Here is a 15,071-nt window from a genome sequence, read left to right on the forward strand (position 1 = left end):
GTCTAAAAAAAAAGAAAAAATATAGGATGGGAGGGTCACACCCGCACTGTCCCCACAACCATTACGAAGTTCACTTGAAAACACGTCAGGGGTTCACTCATCTTGAAAAAAGGTATTTGAGTATGTTTTAAAAACATTAATTGATTTCCTAATATAGCGGGTAGGAGTTCCACACCACAATTACGAAGTGCACTTCTGTAAACGCAAAGGAGTTCACTAATCTTAAAAAAGGTATTATACTCTATTTTAAACATTTATTAAAAAACCTTTTATTCATTTCCTAATATGGGGGGGTCCCCCCCCCCCAACCCCCCCCCCCCCCCCCCCCCTTTAATGGTACAAGAATAAAAAAAATTAACACTGGTTAATTTATACATGGAGTTAAAGGAAAAGAATACCAGAAGTAAACTGACAGTAGATCACGTAATAAAGTAACAGCAGTTCATTTTCAGATAAAAAAAGATAAAAACATGCGTATGAATGGAAAAACAATAATACAACAAAATTGGATAGTACATTAAAGGGAAGTTCACAACTTACAAACAGAGAGATACATACATGCTCGATGTGGATTTACATGTGAAATAGAGGCCACAACTTATCTGGAAGATGAAAATCAAACATGCAATTGACAAAGTTCATGCATTCCGGTAGTTCACATCATAAAATTAAAGAAGTTCATTTGTTATAACACCAAAAAACATGCACTGCTGGTAATGAAAAACAGAGCAGAGACTTCTAAGCTACGAAAAAACCCACAGATAACAAGCATTATCTGGATTCTGTTACTACATCAAAGTGTAAGCATGAACACCACCGCGTCATCACTGCATCAACTGAGGAAAACATAACTACACAAGCATAGGCAAATACCGAACTAAGCAAAGAACATAGATCTGTGAAAACAAAATTCGTGGATAAGGATCAAGCAAACCTATCAAAACAAAATCCTACAGGGGAGAGAGACACAATACCATTACCGAAGACAAACAATGCGCGAGAATATAACGGCGGAGCCATCAACCTCGAGGATTTCACGTAGAAGAACGCCGAAGCTGTGCGACGGCCATCGGAAAAAAAAAATCTGCAGATCAAGATAAAAAAGATAAGAGCAGTGTCCGGATAGCATATAAGAAACTGTGCCGCAGACATCGACAATCTGCGATGCACAAGTGGAGAACAAATTCGTCGATGGAGCGTCGGACACGAGCACGGAGATGAGCCGCCACCGTCGCCGGAGCTCGGGAGCGAGCAAGGGAGGAAATCGCCAGGGAGGAGCTCGGGAGTGAGCAGGGAGGAAAACGCCAGGGAGGAGCTCGGGAGCGAGCAGGGAGGAAATCGCCATGGAAGAGCTCGGGAGCGAGCAGGGAGGGGTGGGGAGCGAGCACGGAGGAGGTGGGTAGCGAGCGGGAGGTGGGACACGTAACGGTTCGCTGTCTCGTAGGAAGTTCACACGCGCGCGGGAGCGGGACGCGAGCGGGACATGGGACGCGAAAATATGAAGACTCACGGGAAGTCCGCATGCGATAAGTTAGAAAGTTCAGAAAGGGTTCGAGAATAGTTATTCTCGAACCGGTTCGAGAATAGCAGACCTATATATATATATATATATATATATATATATATATATATATATATATATATATATATATATATATATATATATATATATATATATATATATCGACGCGGATTTGCTACCATGGTGGCTAGCTATGCATGATGTTTTGGCCATCTGATCCTGCTCAGAGATTCGTGCATTTTAACGTCCGTTATACATGCTCCGTTGCTCACACAAACCATCTCGTCCCGAAGTGCAGCTGAAACAGCATCCCAAAGTGCAATTGAATTGGCATTCAGAAGTGTAGCCGAAATAGTATTCCGAAGTGTACTGGCATCCCCCACAAAAACATTGGAGAAGAAAAAATACAGACTTGCAGGAGACAAGGTCCTCGCATAAGTGTACAAATCTTGGCTTTTTTTTAACGCTCCAACATTTACAGAATCATTACTAACACAAAATATACAAGTTTTTTGAGAGGACCAAAACAGTACAAGTTTATGAATAAATCTGTAATTAAATTTGGGACCAAAAGAATCAGTAGAACTAAAATAAATATCAAAAATAATTGGCGAGGCATCAACCAGGCAGGATATCAATTAGTATTACAGAGTTGAGTCGATTAGACTTGTGATGCATACTAGTAAGTAGTAGCATGCCTCTCAACGAAGCTTTAGAAAAAATAACTTGCAAAGAAAAATCATACACCTAGCTTCAGCGTGGCCACCATGAAATCCTCACATAGATTTCCAAATCCTAGCATTTTTTGTACACAAAATTCCATCAGTACACGCGTAGAACGCAAACCACGATACATTGCTATGAGCATTACACTAGAAATTCCAATGCAAAAAAGGAAGAGTAGTACACTAGCAATCTAAATTATAGAAAATCGCGTGGAGATCAGCAGAAAAGATCAAATGGAAACATTCATTTGTTGCGCTGGCCTTGCTCATTGGCCTCACGAATCCACCGCCGCGTTGCCCGTGTGGGGCAAATCCCGTATGGCAGCCTCCGAATAAATCGAGCTCGTCACAACCGAAAGGCTGGGCTGGCGGCGGCGAGCGGGGGGGGGCTGGGCGGGCGGACGCCGGGAGGAACTGCGCTCGGCCGGATGCAGGGAGACGGCGCGTGCCCACGCGGCGGAGGAGACGGCGCACGTACGGCGGCTGGGGAGACGGCGCGCGGCCGGAGGAAGAGATGACCGCGGGCGTCTGGGCGGCAGAGGAGCCGGCGCACGGCCGGGGGCTGGAAAATGGAAGATGAAAAAAAAGGATATGCGTCGGAAAATATTCTCAACAAAATTAACAGAAATTTCCACTCAAAGATTCTTACCCTTCAGCATAGGATCTAGATCGGGGATACAATCATGTACAAAAAAAAATCAACATCAACATGATTCCATCAAAATGGTGAAAGCAAAATACAGATCGGGGAAAAGGAGGTGAAGGAAATCCAGATCGAAAAATCCACGGACCCTCGCGCGTGTGCCTCAGCCATGGACTCAGTTGCCTCCCTGACGACGGCTGCTGGAGCCCCTAGACACCCAGGACGGCCACATCATCTTCTCGCCTCCGCCCCTGTCCGTGTCACGCCTAGGAGGCTTGGTTCCCACGGTTGTCGGAGGCGGTAGAAATGGTGGGGGTGAGGGTGGTGGTTTCCGTCGACCGGGTGCGCGTGGATGATTACCAGATGTGGGGATTCGGCGGCGCGGGTGTGCCGGCACCGGGGAAGATGGCCGGAGCAAGCCTGGGCGATGGCGTCCAGTGTGGTTTGTGGGGATTATGCGGTGGTGGGGATAAGTCAGAAAAGAGAGAAAGAGGATGGGGAGGGGAGTGTGCAGGTGTTGTGTGGGCTCTGGTCATGTGAAAAAAAAAAGGTGGGATGAGAAGGTAACGGCGTCAAATTCAGATGGAGGGAGGGTCAAATTCAGAATGTGTCGCTCTAGTGGACTAGTGGGTTCGGAATCTGGCTGTTGGCTCTTGTGGATGCATGCATATGCCTGGGATCCAGCTTTATGAGTACAAAAGGTGTGTTGTAACCTGGAGAGCTGCAAGAGAGGGCAGCGAAGTGCTGCCTTGCGGATTGATGATGTGAACGTGTTGATCGAACAGCCAACAGCCACAAGAGCCAACAGCCAGATTCCGAACCCACTAGTCCACTAGAGCGACACATTCTCGCAGCTATCGATGCTAGTATCACAACCAAAGCTGGCCTAGTACCTTTTTATTGCAAATTAAAGGGAGAATTGGATCCATACCACTGAAGAACCAATCTTTAGAAAAATACCACTCAAAGTATATGAGTTAGAAAAATGCCACTGAAAGCTTAGCCTGTTATCTATTTTGTACCATCGCCGTTATCTCCACCTAAACTGGAGCTTTAAACGAATCGATCAACACGTTCACATCATCAATCCGCAAGGCAGCACTTCGCTGCCCTCTCTTGCAGCTCTCCAGGTTGCACTTCAACGGCTGCTCCACCGTTGTAGTTTACTGGTCTCTCAAGCAGCATTATGGCAGCATATAACATGACTTCAGGACATATTTTCACATTTGCAGATGTAGCTATACAAAAGGGAGATTAGAGCATCTCCAGTCGCGCCCCCAAACGGCGCCGAATCGAGCGTTTAGAGGACGTATTTCCTTCGTGCCGCCTTTGGTGGACGTCGCTTTCCAGCTGCGTCCCCCAAACGCCGCCTCCAAAAATTTAAAATACCTCAATTTTATCTTTATAGATAGAAGAAATCTGTAGGTACGGTGCAGGTAATACTGTACTAATATTTAAAGCTGTGCAATATAAACAAATTACATATAAAACTTTGAAAACTTGAAAAAACGTAAACAAATTTGAAAAAATTAAACTACTACTTCTTCTTTGATGGCCCCGCCTTGTCGTCCTCACGGCTCGTCACCTCTTCCGAAGAGCCGGTGTCGTTCGACACGTCGGAGAAACATGTGTCCTCCTTGTCATCGACGGTGCTCGCTGGCTGCGTCTTCGCCTTTGCCTTCGCGACGGAGAGCGCGATATTGCACCAGTCGTTGGGCACCATGGCGGTGCCGGCGGCCAGCTAGGTGACGGCATCTCTGGCTCGTGTGCGTGCGCATTGCACCAGTTGTTGGACACCATGGCGGTGCCGGCGGCCAGCTAGGTGACGGCATCTCTGGCTCGTGTGCGTGCGCTCTGGCTAAGTTGTGTGCGTGCATTGTGTTGAGTTCAGGTTGAGCTGGGTGTGTCGAGTCTTTCGAGACGCTCAAGGACGAGGCCGCCAACACGAGGCTGGAGCAGTGCCTGCAAGAGGACGCGGCAGCGCACCGAGCCATAGCGGCCGCGCGGGAGGCGGCGGAGAAGCAGGCGACGGAGCGATGCAACGACGGTGCCGGCCCGTCAGGAAGCAAGTAGTCTAGGCCTATAGATTTACTTTGTATAGTTTTTATGCATTTTTATATACTACTTTCAATGTTTGTACTATGTTGCAATTCAAAAAAATGGGCCGCCCCGGTGGGAGCACACCTAGACGGAAACGGACGAGCGGACAAAATATGTCCGCGGGGCGACGCAAACGGACGTTTGCGACCACTTTTGGGCGTCCGAAATGCGTTCCGCCGCTGGAGATGCCCTTAGTCGAGGACTATATCTGTTTTTTCTTCTTGGATTTGATGTGTTGTCAGGTGAAATCGGAGCAGGGGCGGTAGAGGTCGGCGTGCGCCGGCAGCGGCGGAGATCTGGTAGGGAGCCGCGACGGGCGTAGGTGGAGAGACATTGGAGCCTTTCAGCCTTTGCCTGCCATGTTGCCGCTGCTGCTTGAGGAGTTGAGGGCTCCACGGAAGGGATCAAGTTTGATCCATTCGTGTAGTTAACGTTCATTTCACGGCGGTGGCATAAATCAATAACGGACCAAGCTTTCGATGGTAATTTTCTAACCCATAAATTTTCAGTGGTATTTTTCTAAGGACGTGGCTACAGAGTGCCCGGTTACCAATTTGTCTTACACAGTGCCCCCTCTCAAAATGGAAAACTTTCCGAAAATAATAAGTGGTCCCATGCGGTGACAACGACCGGTATCCGGAAATAGAAACTACAACCACGTTCAGCATATGCAGGCCACCCACGCTTTCCCGAAAAAGCAAAACTCCGCACGTATTTTCCCCGTTCCAGCTCGCACTTATTTCCCAAGTGAAACACAAGAAATTGGCGTTTGTATTTCAAAACTCTATCCATTGATTAGTTGCAAAATTATATCTAAGGGAGACAATGCACACCATAAACTTACATCCTCGTATGAAGGAAGCAATCATACTAGTACAGTGACCCTTCCAATATACTGGATGTACAAAAATGATAAAAAATACATCCGATTGCAATAAATTACATCTAAAATTGGGGGAACAAATCTAGATCTTCCATCATTTGGGATGTAAAAAAATAGGTAAAAATACATATAGTTGCAAAAAGTTACATATGAAATTTGAAGGCTATTACTATTGTTACATGCTCCCAAAATTTTGGATGTAGAAAATTGATCTTGGTGCATCCTTCCACAAATTCTATATGTATAAAATTACACTTGTTACATCATCCATAATTCTGGATGTGGGAAGATTGGCTATCTATGCGGCACAGCAATTGGGAGTTCACACAGCTACTCGGGCGGAGCAAAAATCTCACCGTCGTGGAGGACCTGGAGGTTCTCGGAGCGGAACGATGTAGCCGCCAGAACTGCCCCGCACGTCTGGGGCGCGAGCTACATCTCGTTGGCGCCGGCGTCGAGGTCCGCCCCGCGCGGCCCGGACGCGAGCTTCATCTCGCTGGCGCCGACGTCGAGGTCTGCCCCGCACGGCCGGGATCGACATGGACGCGCGAGCTGCATCTCGCAGGCGCCGGCGTCGAGATCCGCCCCACGCGGCCGTGACGCGAGCTGCATCTCGCCGGCGCCGGCGTCGAGGTCTGACCCGCGCGGCCGGGATCAACATGGAGGCGCGAGCTGGATCTCACCGGCGCAGGCGTCGAGGTCTGCCCCACCCCCCGCAAGATCTATTCTCCACCGCCGCAACAGGAGGCAGCTCGCCGATGGCGAACGCCGCCGCCGTGTGACCTGCTCCTCGTAGTACTCGCGTCACTCTGCTTTGGCTGATTTCTTCCATGTGGAGTAGTTTGTCCCAGGGATTGGGAGAAAAAGGAAAGTAGATAGAGATGGGGAGAGGAGGTCACGAGGCATGTGCCGCTGCGTTGTCTGGTTTTCAGCATGTGATGGCATCTGGGCATGTGGAAGGAATCTCACGTGAATGTGTCCCGCACCCGTAGCTAGGTTGGTCCCGCATCGACTCGTGTTCGCGCATCTCCACACAAATCAGATCGGACGGTAGCCGCGGGTGAGCACTCCCTAACGCCACAGGGTGCGCAGGCAAGAATTAGATTTAGCGTTTTTCTAAAGATTGGATCTTTTAATGGTATGGATCTAATTTTCCCCAAATTAAAAGCTGACTAGTACCATTGGTCTAGACCGCCCTTTCTCATGGTGTTAATTAGTCTGATCTACTAGCCTTCTCTTTATCTCTTGCTTACTACTTTTGGGAACATACTTTATGGTCGAGCTTCCATGGAGAAGCATGACTTAGAGCATCTCCTCTAAACCGTTCCCCAAAATCATTTGGGACACGCGGACAACGTTTCGAGCTGTTCGGCGCCTCGAGCCCGTCCACGCTACACAGGGTGCTCCGGGCACGCTGGACACAACAAAATGTGAGGCGAGGCGTGGCGGACCATCGCATCAGCGACTCACGGACGGACGCTCAACCGCCGTCTACCTAGGAACGATGCAGTTGCCAAAAGTGGCACCGTCGCATTGGCAACCGCGATGATCGACGCGTGAACGACGCGTGAACCTGCGGAATGGAGCGTGAACTCTGCGGAAGAGCAACCGCCGGTCTCTTGGATATCTGTGCCGCCGTTCATCCGCGCTCAATAAGACCCGTACGTAGACGCTTTCGGATCTTCAACTGGTCGCCATTCATCAAAGCTTCAGTATGAGCGACCTCTCCGGGCATCCATCAGACACGTCCAACGAGGGCAAGCCTGCAGGATGGCGCCATTGGTGGGACAGAGTCCGGACGCCCAGCAGCAACGATGATTCCCCGCCGGCGGACAGCGGTGAGGAATGGGAGGGCAAGGAGGAGGAGGAGAAGGAGGCCGAGGAGGAGGAAGAGGCTGAGGAGGCGACGGCGGCCGCGGCGGCGGCCCGGGCGAAAGCGAAGAGGAAGGCGCCGGTGAGCTCCGTCGACGACGAGGACACAAGTTCCTCCAATGCATCGGAAGACACCGCCTCTTCGGAAGAGGTGACGAGCAGGAAGCACCACCGGTGAGGACGACGAGGCGAGACCATCAAAGAAGAAGTTGGACAGGAGCTTAATTAGTTAAGGATTGGACATGCGGGGCCATCAAAGAAGAAGTTGGGACACCGTGTTAAATATGTGTTATCTACTAGCGTCTAAAGATTGGATTATAGCATAGTGACACTATCTAGTTTACGACGCAGAAATTATCAAGTAGTTGGGACAGGAGCTTAATTAGTTAAGGATTATATTTGAAAAGTAGTCATTGGAGCAAAACTTAAGTAAGAAACTAATGACATGATCACAGGGTACCCACCTATCTAGTATATCCACAAAATAAAGGTACCAACAAGAATTATTCCAAGCTTCAGAGATTTTAAGCTCTAAATGTAGAGGCCCCGAATCAGTACATGTACATAACACATATTTAACATCCCAGCAATGGCATCCCCAATCAAGCTCTGACGCCGGCCTCAAGCACACAAATCTGAGACTCCTGCCAGTAAGCACAATGGGTCTCCGGAAGAGCAACGGTAAGGAGATACTGGCGGGGGCATCCGGCCGGATCCGGAGTGGCGGTGGATCCGGAGATCGAATAAGAAGGAGATGGTGTTGAAGACCTGCGCGACGGCGACGGCGATCCAGCGGGTAGGATCCGTGGATCCGGCGATCGGCGACTTCCCGTCTGCCACGGGGCTGGCTCCTATCCAAGGCGTGAAGCGGAGCAGCGGCAGCGGCGCGCCACCGACGGCCCCAGTTCTTCGTCCTCGTCGGGATCTAGAAGAAGGGCTTCTTTGTATTTTTTTTGTTTTTCTGGGTCTTTCTGTAAGAACGCTGGTTTAATACATCTCCTCCTTCCGCAAAAAAAAAAAAAAAAGGAGATACTGGCGGGGGCACAGGTTGTCTGGCGGGCATCAAAGAAGAAATTGTAGAAATCAAACCCATCCAAAAATATCCATCACGATATGCTAACCAAATCAGCTCACCTAAAGAATCCATCACCACTAGCTGCCTAGTTCCAGCTCGGTGGCTATCCTTTTTTATCAACGCGACCATAACTTATTGTTAAATAAAATGAACTCTTTTTGTGCTACAAATATGGATCATGTACAAACTTTTATTAGGTCATCAAGAGAATGGAACAAAACATTACATATGGGGATAAAAGATGTGACCAGCAATAAGGATATATACTGGCGGAGGCGAGGTTCAGTCGATAGGAAAAAGATCCAGTAAAATTGCATTGAAGGAAAAAATAAAAGCTAGAATCAAACCAGCTAACAAATCCATAACTTATAACTAATCGGATCAGCTCAGTTTAAGAATTCAAACATCCAATCTCAGCCTTGTGGCAGAACGGCCGGTGGAGAACCACTAGCTAGCGTCCCGATTGCAACGGTATGACAACTTTTTTGGGTGGCCATGCGACCAAATCATTTGAGAAGTCAAAGAAACTCAAATAATATGGACCATGTACAGACTACAGACTTATAAGTCATGGATAAATCTTTGATCCTTAAAAATAGAGACAACGTAGAGGAAGTGAACAAATCGATGTACCTCTCAGAATCCATGTAACATGGAAGAAAACCTCAGTGTTTCTTTCTCTACTCAGAAGAAATAAAAGATAATGAGGAACATGATACGGAGGGGAGCAGAGATCTTGAGCAAGCAAAATAAAAAATCCAAATGGTATAACTAACACTAATCCAGGAACAAATGAAATATTAATCAGCACCAGCACCAAACGTAAAGCTAGGATTCTAGCAAGAATAAACAAAGAAACAAAAAAATAAAAATAAATGAACAGCAAAAAAACGAGATTGGAAAGTTGCCCAGCAATGAGCATAGAATCTCTGCAACCAACGGCCAATAACAGTCCTCGAGCCAAAAAGCATCAGCATGGAGATGCTAGCGGTCTGGCGGACTTCATCTATGCCACAAGGATCAATAAAATGGAATCAACCAAACCTGTTCAAAAATCCAATAGGAAAGCTCTAAAATTCAGTTTTAACAGCCTTGATGCTAACTTTTTTCCAGAGCTGATCCTCTTACCACCTTTCACTGGCTTTTTTTCTCCTAGCTGCACAAAATCATATTTGAACGGGCTACTATAAAGTTCAGTATGTATTAATGTATTTTAAACTGATTCTTCTATTTTAAGATAGACATAAACTAGTAATATGCCCCTCGGAGAGGCTCGCGGAAAATACTTGCAGAAGAAAAAAACAGACATTTAGAAATCGATTAATCCATCTGACGGAAACAACAATCAAATCCAACCTCAAATCCATGTTCCTAATCGCAGAGCAACCACACAAATCTACAAATAAAAAAATGCAAAGTACAGCTCAGAAGTCTGTCACGGATAGCTATTTCAACTCAGCTCAATAATCCATAAAAAAAAAAACCAATCTGAGTCTCCCCTTCCAAGTCGAGCTGCCGAAAAAAAAAACCGTGGTCTATCACCACTAGCTGCCCAATTCTAGGTGACTAATCATTTTGACAAATGCGAGCATTTTGTTTTTGATAAAGAACAGCTCGTTTGTGAGTAGCAACATGGACCAGTACAGACTTATCAGTTTGTTTCAAAGCAAGAATGTCAATAAATGGAAGAGGTCATAAACCAAATTCTTTTCAGAACCAAAGAACCAGTTCAGATAATGAATGAATCTGAGAGAGAGAGAGAGAGAGAGAGAGAGAGAGAGAGAGAGCATGGAAGACAAAATCAAATCGCTTTAGTGTTGTACCTTTCTGAAAGCAATGAAGTTGCAAGAAATTCCATGTCTTTCTGTCCCTGTTTCAAGAATCTTTGTGAGCCAAAAAAAATCAGCAAGAAGAGCAGATAAGGATCGTGCAACCAAAAGTTAAGCAATATGGAGAAACATGTAATAGATGAGAGCATGGCATGGCATTGGGGAAGCCCAGCTCCGGCTGGATGGATACCAACAATGGTCGGGAGCAGCAGCTTGAACGGGAGCACCCTGAATTCGCTCTGCAGCGAGCGCACAGCCGCGTCCATGTCCGCCACGCCCAGCGCCCAGGAGGCCGGCATCGTAGCGACGGACCTCGAAGCCTCCCTGAGCACCCACGCGCACCGGGCACCGACCTCCGCGAACGTGCCGCCGGCCCCGAGGAGATGGAGACGCGGGGCTTGGTCGTGCGCCGCGAGGAGTACGCGGCCGGAGCGCCTCGAGGCAGTACGCGCACTTCGAGATCAAATCAATTCAGAGAATGGATAATTCTTCCAGAGAGGGAGAGAGCGATAAATGAGGGGAAATCAATGAGATGCTCACGGGATGCTCACATACTAGATTGATGCCTCAAAAGATCAATTAAAAAGGCATCAATTAAATATGTTAAAAACCAATCAGGGAAAGCTAATCAAATCAGTTCAGCTTCAGAATCCATCACAAACACAACGTCTGGATCTAGATCACGAACGAGATTTTAGATCGCCAAAATACAACACGAACCAAAACTGGATCCAGAAAAAATTGAGACAAACTGAGAGAAATACGAGGAAGAGGCAGAGTAGGGGGAGCTCGACTCCTGTAGGATGGAAGCCAGGGGATCTTTGGTCGATCTCGTTCGAGGCGGCCGCGCCGAAGTCGACGACAGCCACGCGAGGATGGTTGAGGACGCAAGAACATGGAGCTGCGGTGGCTCACCGTCACCATGGAGTTCACAGACAGTAGCAACCTAGTGTGTTTTTCATCGAAGAAGAAAGCGATAGGAATTAGAGGGAGAGAGAGAAAGAACGGGACCAGTCCAGCATGATTTGAGGGGAAAAGTCACAGGAGAAAAGGGCACTAGTGCTACCCAAAAAGAAAACAGCGCGCGTGACCGCAGGCGCATCTCCCTTCCTTGCTGTAAACGGTGTTAGACACGCGTCGATCTCCAAGGGGGGCGGTAGCTACCCTCCTTTGTAGCCAGCAATTTTTGATATATATATATATATATATATATATATATATGGAAAATAGTGGACTACCATGGGTGGTAGCTATGCATATACATCCAACCATTAGATCTTTTATAGGGAGCACATAAGGAGCACACGGTGTTAGACCATTTGGTTTGCATCCGTTTTTGAACAGGCACCTCCGTTAGTTAACCATACCGTAACTCTTCAAAATACCAAAACAACAACCAGCCACGGGCACGGTTAGTACCATATGAAAAGAATCCGTTGGACGGTTAAATTCTAAAACATCAACCATACCACCGTGCGGATCGTACCTAAAGACCGTAGCAATTTTTTTTCTAAAACAACAACCAAGTGACGGTCACGGTTGGTAGTTTCTCAGTTGACTACGTGTGGATAGCATCCGATGGCCTCAACCTTTCTTTCAATCCTGTGTACCACACCGCAGCCATAGCAATGCGTCGTTTTGGTTATTTTCTCCCCACGGACTGGAAGTAACCGCAGCCGTAGCAATGCGTCATTTTGGTTCGTTTCTTCTCACGGACCGGAATTGACCGTAGCCATAGCAAATGTGTCGTTTTGGTTGTTTGCTTTTCACGGATCGGAGGTGATCGCATACGGCAACCATTACAGTAATCATTTAGTCTCGCTCATCTAACGATTTCCACTGCATTATCTATTTAGGATAGCCCGTGTTGCAATTACCTACTCCAATAATGAACCATTTAAGAGATGCATTCCTTGGCTCATCGGCGCCGCTTGTCTCTGAGAAGCTAGAGCAACCGCCCCAGCGATAGCACGACCGAGGATGTCGCAGAAATGAGCATCGACGAAGATTTCTTGAGCAAAATGACCATACGTGCATTTCTTGAGCTGCTGCTGTTGTACACGCTCGGCTAGCGCATGGCTGCTGTGACGCCCTTCGACTACCTCCCCTGCTTCTCCTCCCGGCTCGACTGGCATGGCGGCAGTGGCGATGACGGCGATGACCCCGCCCGCGTCGCTCTCAAGTCTATCGGGTTCATCTTTGCCACAGCCAAAGGTTCATCTTCGTCTACTTTCACACACACATCAATCTAATATTTTCTTGCATTTTGTCTGACTGATTTGTGTCGTGTCCATGCAGCCGGCAGTGTGCTGGATTACAAACCATCCACCGTGGCTGCAGCTGCAGCAGCGCCACGGCCAGCTCGACCATCCTATACAGCAACGCCGGCACCTCCGGGTCCTCGGCTCATGCACCCCTGGCCGCGCTCGACCTTGCCGACTTCGACCGTGTCATGGCGGCCAACACGCGCTCCAAGGTGGCTGGCGTCAAGCACGCCATGTGCCTCATGGTGCCGCGCCGCAGCAGGTGCATCCTCTGCACGGGGAGCACCAGGAGCATGCTCGGTGGGGTCACCGTGCTCCCTTACAGCCTCTCCAAGGCCACGGTGGTGCGACTGGTCGCGGAGGACCTGGCGCACGTCGGCGTGCGCATGAACGCCATTTCACCTCACGACATCGTCACGCCACACCTAGTCCGGTCGCTGGTGAGGGTGAACCCGTGTGTCGGCGACGAGACCCTGAAGCGGATGGTGGAGAGGGGCATGAGCAAGCTCCAAGGGGCCGTTCTGGAGCCAGAGGACGTGGCCAGACTCCAGAGCCGCCGTCTACCTCGCGTCCGACGAGGCCAAGTACGTCACCGGCCAGAACCTCATGGTGGACGGCGGCTTCACCATCGGGAAGCCGATCAATGTGCGCCCGGCGCGCTGAGGGGAGCCGCAACATCAAAAGTTATTTCATTGTTAACCCGACAATAATGAATCAGTAAATGTTGCTCTCCACCGATGGCACAATGAAAAAACGAAAAGCTCTTGGACCTATTTGTTGCCGCTACTTGGAAAGTTATTTCATTGTTAACCCGCATAATAGTATCTCTACCAAAGAATTACCATTATAGTATTATATGTAAATGTAACTTGCAAGGCTGATAGTACAATTTCTCTTGAACTACTGTCCGTGGTACCTTAGTGATTAGGAGCTTTATCATCCATGAAACTTAAGATCAAGCATGCCACAGCTGCAGGAAAACACATCACGATGGTGTGGTTTGACGTGAAACGGAGAGTTCAGGAAGCGAAACAACAGTCATTACACGGTGCCGCACAACGAGCCGTAGCAGATTTGAGCTTTCCACTATGATTCGACAACCAAACTACAGCTGCAGTTCTACTAAAACTAACCAGTAGCACTGGTGGAAAAAGGGGCTTTGGTCGCGGTTCGCAACTGCCATTAGTCGCGGTTGCGCAACCGCGACCAAAGTAGCGCGACTAAAGGCCCCCCCCCCTTTAGTCGCGGTTCCTTACGAACCGCGACTAAAGGCCCGTCCACGTGGGCCGCAGGCGAGCGCCAGGGCGGAGGACCTTTAGTCGCGGTTCTTCTGGCCAACCGCGACTAAAGGCCTCCGCAGGGTTTAGGGTTTAGCCCCCCTCCCCCTAAATCTGGTTTCTTTTTAATTTGTATTGTTTTATTTCTTTTGGGTTTTAATTTTGAAGGAGTTTCACATATTCTACGGTACTGTATACATACATGCATATGAATGTACAATTTCAAACAAATTTGAAATTAGAACCAAAAAGAATTCAAGAGGAATATACAATATATATTCAATATCGGATGACCATATACAATATATATTCAATATCGGATGACCATATACAATTTTGAACAAGTTAGTTACAAATTCTGGTGCATATAAAGTTCTACGTCATCGTAATAGTGTTCTCCTCTAGGATCGATGACTTCCCTCGCCAACCATCCAGCTAGTTCCTCTTGAAGTGGTCGGAAGCGAGCTTCTGGACTAAGCGTCTTCCGGAGGTTATTCCTCAGGATGTTGTTCTCACACGTCTGGTCCCGCTCATTGCGGTGTCTCCGGATCCTCTCACAAACATAGTATCCACATAGATTGGTCCCCGGTGGCTGAATATCCCCGATCGTCCGCCTTGCCATTTTAAAATGTAGCTCTTTTTGAATTCACCGACCTTGGTATCTACGAACCGTCTCCAAACCCTACGAGGCAAAGAAAATTAAATAAACAAGAGAGTTATTAATTAGTTACTTGATATTAGGAAATGATGAACGAAATAGGCCGATCGATATAGAGCGCAAATGAATGAAAATAATTACTTTTGCATCATTTTTCTCATGTCGCCCCAAAGCGCCGGATCCATATTCAGAGAGTCGTGGACGAGAACTGAGGAGGTCTGAA

General features: G+C 48.0%; 1 long non-coding RNA gene and 1 pseudogene across 1 annotated transcript; one reads left to right on the forward strand and one right to left on the reverse strand.

Moving 5' to 3' along the window:
- Positions 1 to 2,274: 2,274 nt before the first annotated feature.
- On the reverse strand, positions 2,275 to 3,555 carry LOC127327271 (uncharacterized). The gene is made up of 3 exons (XR_011749390.1): positions 3,039 to 3,555; positions 2,897 to 2,911; positions 2,275 to 2,809 (listed from the first exon to the last, which is right to left on the reverse strand). It is a non-coding gene; the product is annotated as an uncharacterized lncRNA (long non-coding RNA).
- A 9,169-nt stretch (positions 3,556 to 12,724) lies between these two features.
- LOC127338590 (short-chain dehydrogenase reductase 2a-like) lies at positions 12,725 to 13,576 on the forward strand (annotated as a pseudogene).
- Positions 13,577 to 15,071: the final 1,495 nt, after the last annotated feature.

Source organism: Lolium perenne, chromosome 1 (genome assembly GCF_019359855.2).
Source record: "Lolium perenne isolate Kyuss_39 chromosome 1, Kyuss_2.0, whole genome shotgun sequence".
Classification (NCBI taxonomy): Eukaryota; Viridiplantae; Streptophyta; class Magnoliopsida; order Poales; family Poaceae; genus Lolium; species Lolium perenne.